Source organism: Plectropomus leopardus, chromosome 24, assembly GCF_026936395.1.
Source record: "Plectropomus leopardus strain MGB_pleo_1.0 chromosome 24, ASM2693639v1, whole genome shotgun sequence".
NCBI classification, from domain to species: Eukaryota; Metazoa; Chordata; class Actinopteri; order Perciformes; family Serranidae; genus Plectropomus; species Plectropomus leopardus.
The window spans coordinates 14,844,493-14,861,315 of record NC_142199.1 but is presented as its reverse complement, the minus strand read 5'-3'; the positions used below and the strand labels follow the sequence as shown (position 1 = coordinate 14,861,315).

General features: G+C 39.2%; 1 protein-coding gene across 5 annotated transcripts in view; it reads right to left on the bottom strand.

Moving 5' to 3' along the window:
- Nucleotides 1-16,823, bottom strand: part of LOC121962873 (muscarinic acetylcholine receptor M4) — a 145,810-nt gene that overhangs the window by 92,698 nt on the left and 36,289 nt on the right. For 4 of the 5 annotated variants that reach the window (XR_015775866.1, XR_015775868.1, XR_015775867.1 and 1 more), the window contains exon 1: nucleotides 337-630. The exons of the other annotated variant lie outside the window; for it this stretch is intronic. The gene's annotated coding sequence lies outside the window, so the exon portion shown is untranslated. Of the gene's footprint in view, nucleotides 1-336; nucleotides 631-16,823 lie in introns of those variants that run through there. 5 annotated transcript variants of the gene reach the window in all.

Genomic DNA, 16,823 nt, shown 5'->3' with positions numbered 1-16,823 from the left:
ATAGCAAATAAGAATTAAAAACCTATTAGGGCCTTTAAGTTACAAAATAATTATATGATGCATACAACACAAACTTTGGCTTCAAAAATATGCAAATATATTTTGTTAGTTTCTTTGTTTTTGGTTTTCAGTTTTTGTCTTCTCATTTTAGCATTTTGGGTTAGGGTTTTGTCTATGTATCTGTTTGAATTTCTGTAAATTGGGCAATAAATAAAGTAGAGGGGGGAAACACACACATACGCGCGCGCACACGGAAAAACACAACCTTTTCAGGGGACAGTAAATATAGTATTATTACACTCAGCAGAACAAGAAAAACTTAAAATGTTAACTCACAGTTCGGTGTCAGTCCATGAAAAACAGTCCGTGGGCCAAAAATAAAAAACAACAACAACAACAATGGCGTCCTCTCGACCAGCGGCTCACCGGCGTTAGCTTACAAACTTTAGACTTTTTCAACTAAAATTACGCCACAATTGCGCGTTATTGTCCACAGCTACGGTCTTCGTCTGTACACGCAAACTTTCACCCGACTAAACTGTATTTTTAGCTATTTTTCCAGCTCTGTTTTCCTCCTCCTCCTCGTCTGCTCTGCCTCGAGGCTGCGCACTGTTTTCGCCCCGCCCTCTCACGTTCATTTCCTGTCTGACAACCAATTACGGCAGGTGTTTCAATCGATACCTTCATTAACCAATCACATATAATGGGCTCAAAATAAAGGCACAATCCGTGTTTTTATCACTTGATTTATCCCACGGTTTGCTTTCAATAAAATTTTAACTGTTTATTCTAACTACTGAGTCACTATTTACATGCTAGCTTATTTATTAGTAAATTAAATATAAATCAAAATCTTCTTAATCTTTTAGTTCACCATTTGTTTCTTTATTAAGCTCAATTGCTGTTGGTTGATTTCTTTACTGCAGCATTTTATTCACTTAATTTGGAACTAACTTGTTTTAACCAATTACTTATAACACTTGTAATTATAAGCCAGTTATTTGTGTGTACGGGAGGGCTGGGTGACATAAACAATGTGCTGACAGGAGTAAGGAAGTAGTAGCCTATAAATACTGAAAGTCAGCATAATGAGGCAGGTTGGGGTGGTTTATCCTTACCTTATTTCCTTTCCTAAACCTATAGGTCTAACATGTCCTGCCTATCCTATGTAACACCTTACACTTTATAACACCAATCCATGTTTCTTTTACTGAAGCTAACTTGCATAACTCTACATAAATTCGTAAAATATCATAAAAATTGTGGCACAAGAAGACACTTTAAAACTTGATTTACTCACAAAGGGGGGTGGGGGGGTCAGAAATAAAGGCAGCATACTCTGTGCATCTGATAGACCAACATCTGCAAGAATTCCCAGACTGAAGAACATTGCTTGGGGTAATTTATGCCAAACACTTGAGGCACGCATACCGCTCTGAGCAAAAAAATGATGCTCCCTTGCTCCTCTGTTCACATCAGTAAAACCTGAGAGAAGTAGGACAAAAGATTCAGGCTTCACATTCTGGACTATCTGTACATAATGCGGCATATTTGTCCAAATCTGTAGCATTTCACTCATTTTACAGCCCTATCAATAAAGATTTCATTTTACAATCTTTTATACACATACATACATACATAGTAAAAGAACAATCAGGCAAACAAGCAAAAATAAATATATTTAAATAAATTTTAAAAATTAAAATAAAAAGAAAATATAAAAAAGAAAAAACATTACAATAAAAACATTACATTGCCTGTTTTACGGCGCGTGTTACCCACTTTTAAATTAATCTTACATATTTTCTGTACAAGGAATAGTTAATGTTATTATCACTGTTTTCTTAGACAATAAAAATACTCAGATCACAATGTGATGAAGAAATTATTCTTGTTGTAAGATGAATGGCATGGTTTTTTTTTGAAGTGAGCAAATATTGATCATGTGCTTTAGCAAAAGATAAAGTGAGTCTTGGCAGGATGTGGTCAAACTGCAGTCATTTGAGACAGGAGATGGTTGCCGGAAGTAGCTGTATTGATTCCTCTGTGTGTGTGTGTGTGTGTGTGTGTGTGTGTGTGTGTGTGTGTGTGTTTGCACTGTGTATGTAACTGAAGCATCATTCAATTCAAATGGGTTTTCTTACAGATTGGTGGCAGAAAGGCTTTTAGGTAAAGTTGAGACAGAAAAAAAAAATCTTTAAGACTCCTGGATGTGAAATTTTGAATGCGAGCTAGACCTTGGTTACATTCTTGTTTCAAAAGTTGTTTTTTTTTTTACATCAGCAAAGCCGATCATGGCATTTCCTAACTTGTCAAAAGATTCAATTTCTATCAAGAATACATTTATTTATTTTTTTATTTCAATACTAAATGGAATCCAAGAATCAAAACCAGTCCTGCAGCTTTTTTTGATTGACATCAGTTTAATTTGATGCATTGGAGAACACATCACACATGTCACATTTTTAAGAGTGAACTCATGGATCAATGCTGAATGTGAATGTGATTTTTTTTTTAAAAAATCCAATCCACAAGGTCGTGTATCAGTGCTCCCCGTGTACCAATGCTTTACATGGATCAATGCAAACCAACATGGATGACTGCTGGGGTTACATGGTCTCCTTTGATCCATTATTAATAGTGCTGAGGTGCTGCTTTTTTCTGTGTTTTGACTGTGTGTGTGTGAGAGGGAGAGAGAGAGATTCCTCAGAGGAATATTTTGTGCACACAGCATATATTACTGGCAGTAGCTACGAGAAAAATTGTCCTTGGCAAATTTCCTGGAAAAAAAAGTTTTTAGTGTCATCATTTTGGCTTGTTATTCATGTAGTTGCTGATTAATGCTGCGGCTGTTAAAGTCATCATCAATATCAGTATTGTCCTCATTCTCATCCCAAACCGGAAGGCAAACATCATGATCTTTTTTTTTTTTTTTATAATTTTTATCAGCTGACAGTTTTAATATGTCAAGTAAGAAACTCCTTTGCCAAAAACTCAAATTAAGTGGGTCATTTTTGGTTTCCTGCTATTATATTTTTTCTTTTGTTCAAGCTCCCCTCTTCAGAATCAGTCTAAGCTTTATTGTGTAGAGCCCATTTACTACTAACTCTCTGCAAAATAAAGGCCTTGACATCCACATCCAGTCTAATCCAAACTCCTCATACACTCATTCACACAGAGAATGACGGCCGATGACACAGGCAGGTCTCCCACATCACAAAACCTTACAAGTCTTTCACATTTGTAAAAAGTCAGTGACGTTAAAAGGAAACCTTGACCAGTTCATCCTTTAGTGTTTGAAGCAGGTAAAAACAAGCCAGTGAATCATTTTCCAGGTAAACGTTAGCCGAGGATTTTCTCTTTACCTGCAGATGCCTGTCATGCTTTGGTAGTACAAGTGGAGAGAGTTGCAAAAAATAATTCAAGCATTGTGAAATCAAAGCTTTCCGTTCTAGGGCTGCATATAGTTCACCACCCTCATGGTGGAAGATTTAACATCAAAATTCATAGGGCATTTCTAAACAAAAGCATTTTTTTTTTCTTTTTGTTTGAAAATGAGAAATGAGAATGAGAAGAATGAACTGGAACCCACCACTAATGCTGTATCCAGGTCTCTTAATATACCCATGCTGTCATGTAGAGAGGGAATTTGTGTTTCCTCGGACAGCGAAGGAATGGCCCGCCTCACTCTGCTTCTGATTGGCTTATACCTGACGTTCTTACCCTAACCCGAACCAACAAACTCAAGTACTAACGAGATTCGCTGTCCTCATATTTGCACGTTTGTGTGTGGAAATACTATGCGGTGGATTTGCCAATACTGAACAGAGCTTTTTCAAATGACCTTCCTCCGCAAACTAATATAGTCAGCTGATGATAGGCTACTTGTGGTTGGATATAAAGCTATAAGTTATACTTCAGGTAGCCTGACATTTGCAAACAAAGTCTTTTATTTCCACCGCATGATCTATGAAACTGTTGTGTGATTTTATGTGATTAATGAGTGTGAATGCTTTTTTTTCCATGTTGTTTAAGCGCCCAAACCAAAGACAATATTCTGTCACTATATGACAGACAATCTTGAATCTTGTCACAGTTTAATCTGCTCCATACACATTTGCTCTTTGCTTTGTCACTCAAAAAATGAACCACACTCTAAACTATTGAATTTAGAATAAGTTTTACTTTTACTGCTAGTGCTTGTTAGCTTAGACAATCTTTGATACTTTGAAGGAAAAGTGGGAATTTGGATGTAAAAACACAAGAAAATGCTTTCTCCTCACACTGGGTGCAGTAAATGACACCATTCACCCAGGAACACAAGGTAACAACACAGAAAGGCATTTTTCATTTAATAGGACCATTAAGTGATCTCTTAAGGGACCTCTTTGAATGTCTGACATTAAAGCGGCGCGAGGCAATTTCACATACTGGCAGCTGCAAATGGAAGCAATAGATAAGTGCTTGAAATGTAATGAGTTTAGTCGCCAGAAATCCAACAATGTGACTTCAGTAAACTGCACTTGGTACACTCACGTTAACCAATACAGAGAACACTCAAGGACAATCCAGGTCTAACGCTGGTCTGAGTTTCTCAAAATTGAGTGCTTTGACTTTGTTTGTGCTTCATTCAACATTTACCGAAGAAATTTGACAATTCTTGATGATTTTTAAGATAATTTTGCATTTTTGTGGGCCCAAGTCACAGCCACGACACAGCCTTTGAATATCTGGAGCTTCATACCAGAAATCATGTAACATTAAGTCAGCTTTCTCATATGAAACAGACACATATCTTCATTGTGGTCAAGGGGAGTTAAGATGTGGATCGGTCTTTGTTGGACGGCTTTTTGGATGGAGTGAGTGTTTTACAGTATTTCATTTTTGAGGTTTCCATTGTTGTGTCTTCTGGGTGGAGTCCGTTTCCCATCGTTGTCCATATCCATCACTTAAACTAAATTAGAACAAACTGTCTGAATCTGTAGTGCTTTTAAAAAATGACCCGTGCATGATCTTTCAGGTGTTTTTTAGATACCTGATTAGATGATGCAGGATGTTCTAAAACGCCTTCGGGATTTTTTCTTCGGGTTATTTCTTAATTTTCCAGATGGCGGGGAAATCCCGAGAGTTTGCCTTGAAATATGCAGAATGACAGCAGAGGTACAGTGTTCCCCTTGTTTAATTGAGTTTCAGTTTTTGGGCCCCCTCCTCGCAGGGACTTTGAGTCATCCATAACCTCGCTGAGGTTTAATTGCTTTTGGCTGTCGAGCACCTCGGGGAGCAACGCGGCAGCTGTACAGGATTCCTGCGTTAGGAGGTACTCAGGCATACTTTCACTGAACTAAGAGGGTTTTTTTACACTCATGAAGAGACTAAGTCGATTTTAAAAATAAAGTGCACTATGGATTCACCACTAGTATCTTAATATTTACATAAGAGTGTCAAATGTGTTAGCAATTAATGAGTGTTTCCAAACCCTGCCTCTCCGTCTGTTCTATGCTACGGCGAATTAACAAGACAATTATATTACATTTTCAGCCCACATAATCCGTCATGATTACATAGAAAAGCTGCGTGCCTCATGTTGACTTATAAAGTCTGAACAAATGTCGTCTTACTCACAAATTCACTGATGAACTGCTGCTTGAAAAAAAAAGAGGCTGCTGCACCCCTTTGTGTGCCGGTGTAAAAAGAATAGCCTTGAATTAGTTTTTCATCGGCTGGTCTACTCTTTTCTGCACCGATGCTGTCAACAGAGGTGTCTCCTCAAGCGCACAAAGGGCAGTTTTCTTATTTCACCTTGACACGAATGAGCGCATTCGTTAAAAACTTTGCAAAAAAAGCAAAGGTGCGCTGTGGTTTCCTCTCAGCGAGCTGCTCTCTGATAGCGTGCATGTGAATGTTTCTAATAAGGTTTCTAATAATAGTGTTGCTGTGGCTTCTTCCATCTGTGATCCATCCTCAATCTTTGGCTTTGCTCAGAGATGACTGATATGTGAAGAGTCAGTAGGCTGCACGCAGCTGATAAGCCAAGTCTGCACAACCCGATGGACTCACCTCTAATCTCCACACAGTTTGATTCCAGGGGTTTCCGTGTGTGTGTGTGTGTCTTGGACCACCTAACCTTGGCAGATTCATTTTAAAAGGCTGAAGAGATATTATCTCACGAGCTTAAAGTGGAAGAGTATAGACAGAGCTACTGGGCGTACACTAGACCCTTCAAACTCTTATTCTGGGTTCACTGCAAAGACTTCAGGAGAAATATTTAGTGCAAGTGATTAGAAGCATTTTCGTTAGCACACACTGATGCAGCAGATCCATGCATTTATTGTTAATTCAGTGTTTTTTCCAATAACATTCTGCTCAACTGTTTGGTACGGCACAGTTGGAGTTACTATATCTTACCAAAAACGTGCTAAATTTAACTCAATCTGACCGAGTTATGTCTACCATACCGTTTAGGTTTGTTGTCCTAAAAAAAGCCACTAAATGTCATTTTGTCTTTAAACAGTCTGGCTTTTAATTCAACGTTGGTTTGGCTTGGAACTGTATTTATCTATTGTCTATTTATTTATATATTTTGGTCTGTTTCACAGTTTTTACTAGTTTCTATATAATTTTATTATTTTTAACATATTTATTATCCTACTTGTGTTTTCATCCTTTCATTATTTACAGTCTGAGTATTCTATTTATTTATTCATTTTATTACTATTATCATTTCATTTATTTATCCATTCATTTTTATCTTTCTGTGTCCTGTCACTGGTGTTTCCTCATTTAAGGTGGCGTTTCTTTACTTCCTGGTTTAAATGATGTACTATTTGAGAACCTCCAAGTGGAGGTTGTGCCAAATTTAAGGAAACTCCCTCAAAGGCCTTCCTGAGACATTGCACTCACAAGAACAAGACAGACGAGGTCACAGTGACATTGACCTTTGACATATGACCACCAAAAGCTAATGAGTTCATGAGTTGGGGTGGACGTTTGTGCTAATTTGAACTCTCAAGGCAATGCTGAGACACTGTGTTCACGAGAATGAGATGGATGGACAGACAACCAAATTATATAATGTCAAAAAAGGGTATTTACAAGTCACATGTGGGCCCAATAAAAGTCCACAGCCAGTTTCAGTCTGTTTCACTACATTTTCAAACAAAACTGTTTGGGCCGTCTCTGTTCTGTTGTCAAACACTGCACCATCTATAGAGCTGACTGTTACCAATCGCTCGTCATATATGAAGCACAAAAAACTGGGTTACCATGGAAATAAAAGTCACAGTGAGACTTACACCTAATTGGTCCATATCTGACCTTGGCAGGAGGTTGATCGGCTTAGTAAACATTTATGCTAATGATGCTGCATCTTTACCCGCTGCTCCATCAGCACATGGAGATCCCGGAGGAGTTCTCCTCCCCTCTGGCTCCCTGCTGAGACACCAGTCACCCACAGTTTAAAGGCGTGTGGAGACGCTACTACCTCGAATTTGCATTTCAATCTGTAATCAACTATCGAAGTATTTGTGTGTGTAGTTTTAAAGTGAGAAATGTGAGGGGCATGGATGGCAAAATCCAGCCCCCTCCCTCACACCAAAACAATTTGAGAGGCTCTCTGCTGAGCTAATGCATCTGAATACATTACAGTCCATTAACAAACAGCCGCTGCAGGATGTAATTGTGATTTAATAGCCTGAGACACGAGAGGTACCACATGGATAAGACAAGTTTGATTAAGAGGACGATCATTAAGTGTAAACCATCTTTGAAATGTGCATTGAAAGTACGTTACGAAATTTGGCTTTTCCTCAAGCCTTTTCTGCGTTATTTATACCCCACAACAAATTTTCTCACTCTGACGTTTCTCTAATCTCATAAAAGCGTGATTTCCTAATTTATTTCTGCACACAGCTCACACTCGAGCCGACAATGGGCCTGTTTTCATGGGACTTGAGGCAAGGTTTTCATTCTGCCATAATAAAAACTTGTCATAATTTCAATTTTTAACAAGATTTTAAGACAACTCATCAGAACAAAACAATGTCCAGGAGTGAGGATAAGATTTAGAAGCAAATTGAGTTACAGCTCAGCAAAACAAACGCACAGCGGGGTTTCAGCAGCGCACCAGGAGTGGCTGACAACTGATAAGCGTCTTTGGCTCCATGTGGCATCAGTGGCGCAGTAGGGGGGGTTGGGTGGGGGGGTGTTGATGGGTGGTGAGCATGCCAGGGACCCATCCGGAGCTGATTCATGCTAATCGGGGCAGGTGGGAGTCCTGGGTGCTTTTTTGTTATTGGTGAAGTAAACACACTCAGCAGGAGGGAAGTGTCACTCTTTGTGTCTTTCTCACACCACACACACACACGAACACACACACACACACACACACACACACACACACACACACACATACACACAGTGATTTTGTGATGCTCCAGTTTCTCTAATCTATAGGGGGTCCTCGGCTCATGGAGATACTGTAAATTAACTAATAAATAAACAAACACTCTCAACGGCGGTAATGCCTCATTAAGATTGCCTAGAATTTGGATTAGTTGTGACCCAAGTGTGTGTGTGAGCCAAAGCCACATCTGGGACTGCTGGACAGGAAGTGGTGATGGCTGAGGTTAATGAGGTCGAAGCTCGGAGGAGAGGCTGCTTAGAAAGATGGAGAGAAGGGTGTAAAAGGCTATTCTGGCCGAATCATAGAACAACAGGACAAAACTGCCGTGCAGTCATTCACCTGAATGAACTGTCTTTACACTCTCTCATTCCAATTAAAAGTAGTAATGGTTAAAAAGGAGAACTAAGATGCTTTTCCATTTCATGTCTTGTACAATGAATGTTGATATTAAACATGGCAGGTTTGAAATAAAAAACATTTACAGTAAAAAGTGCCGCTACACGCCTCTACAGTTGCTCTTCGGCTGTAATAGAGTGCCACATGATGGTTTTTTGTAGGCCAACCCAGAAGTTAATATCACCCATCAGGTTCTGGATCATCTCAGAAAATAAGCTCTGTGGCAAACAAACATTTATGATACTTAAATATTTTGTTCAGCAAGACAGTCTTCACAAATGATCACCGCTTTCACAATTTTTGAAGGCCAAACACAATTGCCAGAAGCAAAAAGCTATTGTTAAAAACAATGTATAAACAAACCACTCCATTGCATCGCCACCCTTATGAGGTGGTAAAACCGTGACTGACAGACCTTATTTAGGGCTTCTAACCAAAAACCCATTCAAAGAACCCATTGAGTTTGAGACTAGGGAGCCGGAGGTGCTGAAACGCTGAGTGATTTCCAAGTTTCAGGACTCTAGGTCCTCGGGTTCTATGATGGTGGATGGAGGGAGGCTTAAAAATAAAGGATCCTAAAACATTAAAGCATGTAAAAATGTTCTACTAGAAAACCAAATGACAAGTATGAGCCTGAAAATGAGCAAAATAGGTCCTCTTTAAAAGAGGAGGAAGTTTTCTCAGGGAATGGCTCACTTTGAAAACTTAAAATGTTGTCTTCATTATCAAAACCTTCTTCCAGCACCAGAGGGAGAAAACCTTAAACACAAGCATCCAAAACTATCCAGTCACAGTTCCTGTTGTCTCTAAGCAAACAATGTGAGGCCGAGTTGAGGTAAACTGGCAGTGCAGGGTGGAGAAACTGCACTTTAGGTGTAAAATAAGAGGTTATTTTGCATGTTACTGGAGAAAAACACAAAAACTTTGTGTCTCAGTGGATCATTTGCTCCAGCCCGTTGTAGCATATCTGACGTTTACTGCTATAAAGAAGATAAATTTAGATCTTAAGCAGACCATGAGGACTTTCCCCTGACAACATGCTCAGACATGTGTTGGGTTTGGCCTCTGACCAAAAAGGCCAAGCCGGGAAGCAGATGGCAAGGAGAGCAGAGATGTAGGAGGTCAGTGGTCTGGATCTAGACCACAGACATATGGCAAACCAGACCGGAGAGAGCGGAGCATGTTGGGAAAAGACCAGGGAATCCAGTTCACCAGTATATAGAAAACTATTGTACGGGAAGTCAAGTATTTAATGTCAAGTCTAAATGTCAAACTAGCTTTCAGTTTTGTAGTCACAGCTCAGTTCGTGCCAAAATCCACAGGGCGCTAGCTAGCTCACGAGAAAACTGTAACCAATAAAACATGAGTCAGGGACTTTTGTGGTGATCTGGAAGCTGCTCTGCAGTTTACCACAGAGACATTCCAGCAAGAAGCATGAAAAGATTTTCCTGTTGTTCCCACAGTCGGGTCCAAACAAAAGCCCCCATGGAGGGCAGCAGTGAGCCAAAGTTTTCAAGTGAAAAGTGGTACTTATTAGTACAAAGCCTTTACTAGTTCAAAAAAATGGCACACTATCAGGTCATGTTCTTGCCTAAAAATAACAGATATTCATTTTGTTAATCAGTTTTATCTTTTGTTTTCAAGTTTTCAATAATAAAACGTACCTCTGATCTATTCAGTACTCATGGGTTTTGCTGCTATAATCTCATTTGTACCTCAAGTTCAAGTATCGATAAATAATAAATAAGAATGTTTTTCAAACTTAAACTTTGTTGATTATTTAATCAAGAATATTTAATATTATAGAGAAACACTAAAGTTTTAAAGGCATTTTAAATCACATTCTATGAATTAATATTCAGGCTGCTCTCAAGTAATGCACCACAATTTTTTACATAATCCATGTGATCAAGAGCCAGTGACTTGTGTTTATCCCCCTGTAGTCAGAAAGGTTGCGATCATGTGACCTGAGCACTGACATGAGTAAAGAAGAAAGTAGTGTAAAGACAGACACCACACAGGACTTTCCCCAGGAGACCTTTTTAAACCTGGATCAACATCAGTTTTGTTGTGCTGCATTCAGATGCCTTTCACAATCATTTAAAACCTTTGGGACCCGAGAAAATTTGGTTTGATGTCTTTTGAGAGCAAAGGAAATGAGCAGCTTGGCAAATAATGTCCGGCAAATTGCAATAAATTACCACAAGGTGTAAAAAAAGTGACATGACATTTAGCTATGGGGAGATTATTAGATATTGTCAAAAATAGAGGAAAATGTCCAGAAAACTTATAATTATATATTTTGTATTATGTTGTAGACTAAAAACCACTCATTTTAGCTAGTTTTTGGCCATTTCTCCCTAATTTGCTCATTGTCTTCTTCCCATGTTTTTGAAAGAAATTAGGCCAATTTGCTCTGGTTTCAAAGGGTTAACTTGCCTAAACCCAACCTATATAATATAACTTGCCAAAACTTTAAGTGCCCAGCAATGTATCTTTTCCCAAACCTTACATAGCTTTTCTTGCCTAATCCTAAAAAAAAAATCCAACCATATCTACTTTCCTAAACCTTACCTATGTAACATAACGTCATTCGTATGGCTGTACATTTTTGTGACATATTAAGCAGGAGAATGACAGGAAACCTGGACACCTTGAAAGTTCTTCATATGAATTTGATCTGCTGAAATACTGACAATGCATTTGTCTATAGCCAAGCAAACCCAAAATGTGAACAAATTTGAACAAAATTGCATGATCTTAATGAATTCCAACAGAAATATATGATTATCTTTGCCTCATAAACTTCAGCTGAAGCACTATCTGAAAGCGCCTTGTACACAAAGGCTCCTCACTGTTACTTTGCCTAGTTGTATCAGCATTTTAGATTAAGCCACATGTTCCCCATGTTGCGCCAGTTCATTCATAATGAACTAAAGGCTTGTCATTAAGCTCAAGCCGTCTGCACGCCTCAGAGCCACGGGGAACACGTTCCTCTCTTCATCCTCTTTTCTCAAAGACCTTCAGCCCGGACCCAACACAAGCTTTTTCTGTAAAAGAAAAAAAAAAAAAAAAACGGCCATTGTTTTGCTTCAGCCTGTCTCTATTTTACAGCTGTGCATGACTGATTGTCTAAGGCAGGCGGATTGGGGGGGGGGCAATGCACCACCAGTTTAGACCTATTGATCTACACGCTCCCAGTCTGTGTCCGTCCCAGCTGGTCCTGCAGGAAAATAGTAAACTGCGGGGGGGTTGAGGTTAGCGGCTGCTCTCACACACACACAAACAACTTGGGGAAGCCGGCATATACATTCAGAGAACTTAAAGAGTGTGTGAGGATATTCTGGGGGCAAGCAGCGATGACGCCTCCTTTATTGAACTGTTGTGTGAAACACAACAGCTCGCTTCCACCTCAGCCGTGACTTCACCGGTTCAATGGCGGCAGTCGATCGCACATAAAAAGCAATATGTGTGTGATAGATGATCATTCGTGCTCAATCGAGTTTTTGCTTTTGCCATAACAGTTCATCCAAGCGATCTTATTTCTTAATCAAGATGAAAAAAGCTTCTTCGCCTCTACAAAGATGGTAAAGAATAGTGTGCCATCCTCACTAAGCCTGTTACTGCAGAAAGATTTAGTAATTTATTCTGTTTTGCACTGGAGAGTGGGAAAAGGATATTTGGCTTAATATTAAAACTATTTATCAAAACTGTACATGTGGAAAATCTGGAGTGATAGTTTAAAGTGGTCTTGGGTTAGTTTGCTCATCATGAATCAAAGTCAAATAAGCAATCAGAAGCTTTTTTTTTTCATGCTGTGATCCATTTATTTGTGTGAAATTGAGGAAAAATGTCAAGTGAGAAATGGCATCTTGTAAAAAGTCTTAACAGCTCCCAGCTCCATTTCAAAGCGCACAGTTTGTCACCTGTCAGATTAATGGGCTGGGAGGCAGGTGTAAACAAAAGAATATGCCAACAAGACGCTCTAATTCTCTTTCCTTCAAACAATTTTTGTCTTTTGGGACTGAGCTGCCAAAGGCTACAATGGAGCTCAACCTTTTTATGTGCCAGATAGGAGTGGCTTCTTGTCACATTTCTCTCACATAAATGGCACCACTGTATGAGTTTGTGACTCATGTCTGTGTCAGCCTATTTGTCAGAGTTTTATATTAGACAACAGACTCTTCAGCCATGCCAGCGGCTCTGTGAGATGGCAGGCTAACATGCTCACAGTGACGATGGTGACTAGCTGCATGTTTAGCAGGTATAGAGTTATGTTTACCTCAATAACTAAGTGTGTTCACATCTGATAATTAGCAGTAAGCACAAAAAATAGCTCAGATGGATGGGAATGTCATGTTGTCTTGACAATAAGCTTATTGGACAAATTTTGACCTGATGATGGTGCTAGATTCAAAGTTAATGAATCTCTAAATTAACTCTGTGAAGAACATGAATCTCTTAACCAAACATGAAAAAGTAAAATTTTACAAAATTTTAATACAAGTTAAAAGTTTGACTTGCTGGTGGCACCAAATTTCATCCTCTGGGGACAAAGAATGCCTGCACTAACCTTAATGGCATCCACGCAATAGTTGTGAAGATACTTCACCAAAAAACAAACATGTCAATCAAGAAGCAACCTCTGAAAAATGAAGCTGATGAAGCTAATGTGGAAGTGTCAAAAACTGCAGTTCCTCTAATGGCCACCTGAGGCTGGCTTCAAAAGCCAAAAAACAACAACAACAACAACAACAACAACAACAACAACAACAACAACAACAAGATGGCAGCAGGCAAAATTCCATATTTAAAGTTTCCAAATAGGACTCCACACACTAACGGGTGGCGTCACGATGGTTACGTCCATTAGTTTCATACAATCTGTGATGTCAACCTTAAGGTGGTGCTCCAGGAAAACTAAGAGATCACCAAAGTCAGTAGGATTCATCCTCTGGGGACTATAAATGTTTGTATAAAATATCATCTGATTGTTGTTGATATATTTCAGATTTACATGCTGGTCCAGATAACACTGCCATTCCTCGAGCCACAACAATAGAGAAATATACTCTGTGCATCTGAACAGCTGCAAATCATAAGATCAGTACCTCGGGGGAAACTGCGGAAATCACTCACAGCACATCTGCAATCAATGGATTAGCTCACTTCACCTCCCATACTTATACACTAAGGCTGGGTAAAATGAGGCGTTTTGGGACACATACAGTACAAGACAGGGTGGACTGCAGAATTGCTAAAGACTGAATTTCTGCCAGCTCAGCCCACCAATAGGGAGTGTTTAAGACCAGGGCTGTGCTCAGGCGCTCTGCTTTAGTGGGATTCCTTACTTATTACAGTATCTGGGTCAGGCTAAATACCATTACAGTCTGGACCCGGCTGTCGAATTAAGGCTAAATTGCCACAGAGATGTTGTGTTTTTGTCAGGGTCAGTGTCACTCTGCTATCACAGTGAGTCTGCGGTAAACAACTTCCAGTGTTGCAGAAGTCGCTTGGCGATAAAGTGTTGCAATTCAGTTTGTGTCGTCTCCACCCTGCCTCAGTCTACCTTGCTGAGCTATGTCCTACATTTCCCAAATGCATTTCAACAAGCCTCTAAGAACTAGACATGACCATTCAAATATGTCTGCATGAAGGAGAAAGTGTATGAAAAAGACCAACAATGGAGGCAATAACATGAGTAACACTGTTTTTTTCTGTTGAAGAAAGAAGCAAGTTGTGTCCTTCACTCAAACGCTCAACATGTCAGACATACTTCACTCTGATTTATGGGGCTATACTCTGGGTGTAGAAAGTGCTATTTGATCTACATCTTGCACAGCGGACTACTCCCTTGTGTGTCTGGTGAAAATAGAAGCAAAGCCAACTCGAGAAAGAGGCCCTTGCTGTTTAATAGTGAAGGACTGACCCCAAAACCAGATAACAGCTGTTGTTTTGCTGAAAATTGCTCTCTCTCACTCCATTATGCAGGAAATAATGTGATGTCACTGAAAACCTCATGAATGCAGAACAACATCAGATAGCTTTTTTTGCTTTCTGTCTGAGAGTTACATGAGAAGATCAACATAACACTCCTGTGCGGACACGAAACATAAAGCTATCGTTAGTTTAGCTGAACGCAAAGACTGCAAAGGAGGGGGGACAGGCCCGACTCTGTCCACTGTCAACAAAATCTGCCTGCATCCTCTAAAGCTCACGGATTTACACGCTGTACCTCAACTGTTTAATCCGTACAAAAAGTAAAATGTAAAATGACAAGTTACTGTTTTATGAGATGTTTTGTGAGATGCCGACACTTTTTTTCTGGCCATTGGATGATAAAAAGAATCAACTGACCACACTATAGACTGAAGGTCAAATCTAACACACGCTGCTCTACATGAATATTGTAGCTGCAGCATGTCAGTAGAAATATAAGACGAGTCCACAGACTTCACAAATGAGACTTAAATCTAATATAAATGCATGTTACTTGAAAAAAAAGTTTTCTCCATGCAGCCATAAGGAGCACAGTTACATCTTTCATCTCTGACATTTATTTTTCACCTGACAGCCCTGTTTTCCTGCCCCTGACAGCCTAATACATCTCAGCCCTTATATACAGTATGTGATGAAGTCATCGCTTGATATATAGGCTTGCTGTGTGAGGAAAAGCAGTTTGCATGCTCGGCAGCCCCGGGGAATTTACCACGGCCCGTACGACATTGTCTGCTTCCAGTGATACTGTAGCTTTTTCAAGCAGACGAGACGCTGAAGCCTGACTCACAGAGAGCTTTTTGTTCCATTCAGCTGCTACAAAACCTGCTTTTCACTGCGATGTCAGGACAGTCAAGGACTCAAGTCCAACTTGTTTTTCTGAAAGGAAAGATTGTTGTCATATATTGGAGCTGATGTGAATGGTAACTCTGCTGTGTAAATACTAAACTATTTAAACCCATTTTGTGTGAAATCTACAGTAACCACTCTTTTTTGCACAATGTTTAGTGAACTGGGCCCAGCTACCCATGTCTGGGTTGAAAAAAAAGAGTAATAAAATAAATGTTATTGCGTACAATCAAAAATGAAATTCAGCCAGTATCATTTTATGTACAAAGAACAGAGTCCAACAGAGGACTTACAATATTATTAACATGACTAATGCTCAATCCCTATTTCCCAAATGTTCCCCACCCAGGAATAAACCCTCCTGTCACAAGCTCAGTTCCATTTAGGTGGGTCATTACAAACAATAAACCACTCACAATGTGAGTGAAGGCGAATGTAAACTCAGAAAAAAGACAGTATTTATGGTTTCTAAGAGATTTGACTTCGGGCATGTTTGTGCACTTCACATGCAAAAAGCTTTTGTTCGAAACAGCAAACAAAGACTCAAAACCACCGTCACATCTCAGCTGCGTGTCTTTGTCTGCGTGTTACAGAGCAGGAAACCATCAGGCCTTATGTCGACTGCACCTGTGCAATCATGACAACACATCACAGGTGTGTCCTTCGTTCTAATGAGTCCAATTAAAGGACGAAGAAAACTAAATATTACTCAGCCATCACACACATCACCTTCAAATACTAAATAAATTTAATACATTGAGGTGCATTTAATGTGAAGTTGACAACTGATGGTAAAATTACTGTTCCAGAGTTTGACGATTTTTGTTTCCTTTTTTTAAAACGGTAAACTTCTTGTAAATTTTACTTCTTTGTTTTTTTTAACTGTCATTTTTTTTACATACATAATATATTCTGAAACAGTGCTGTGGTTTCATAAAAATATTTAGTATTTCTTTATGAGGAAAACAAAATTTTCCAAAGTCATACACTAACATACTATTCATGCTAAGCATGAATTATGTAGTGTGTTCACACTGCACAATATGTGGATGAACGCATTAAATGTTTGGTTGTATACTGAAACTTGTACAGTGAAACTTGTTGGCTTGTTTTTACAACATTTAGGAACAAAAAACTCCTGAGTCCAAAACTGAGAAAAATTTCCAGTTTCTGTGAACAC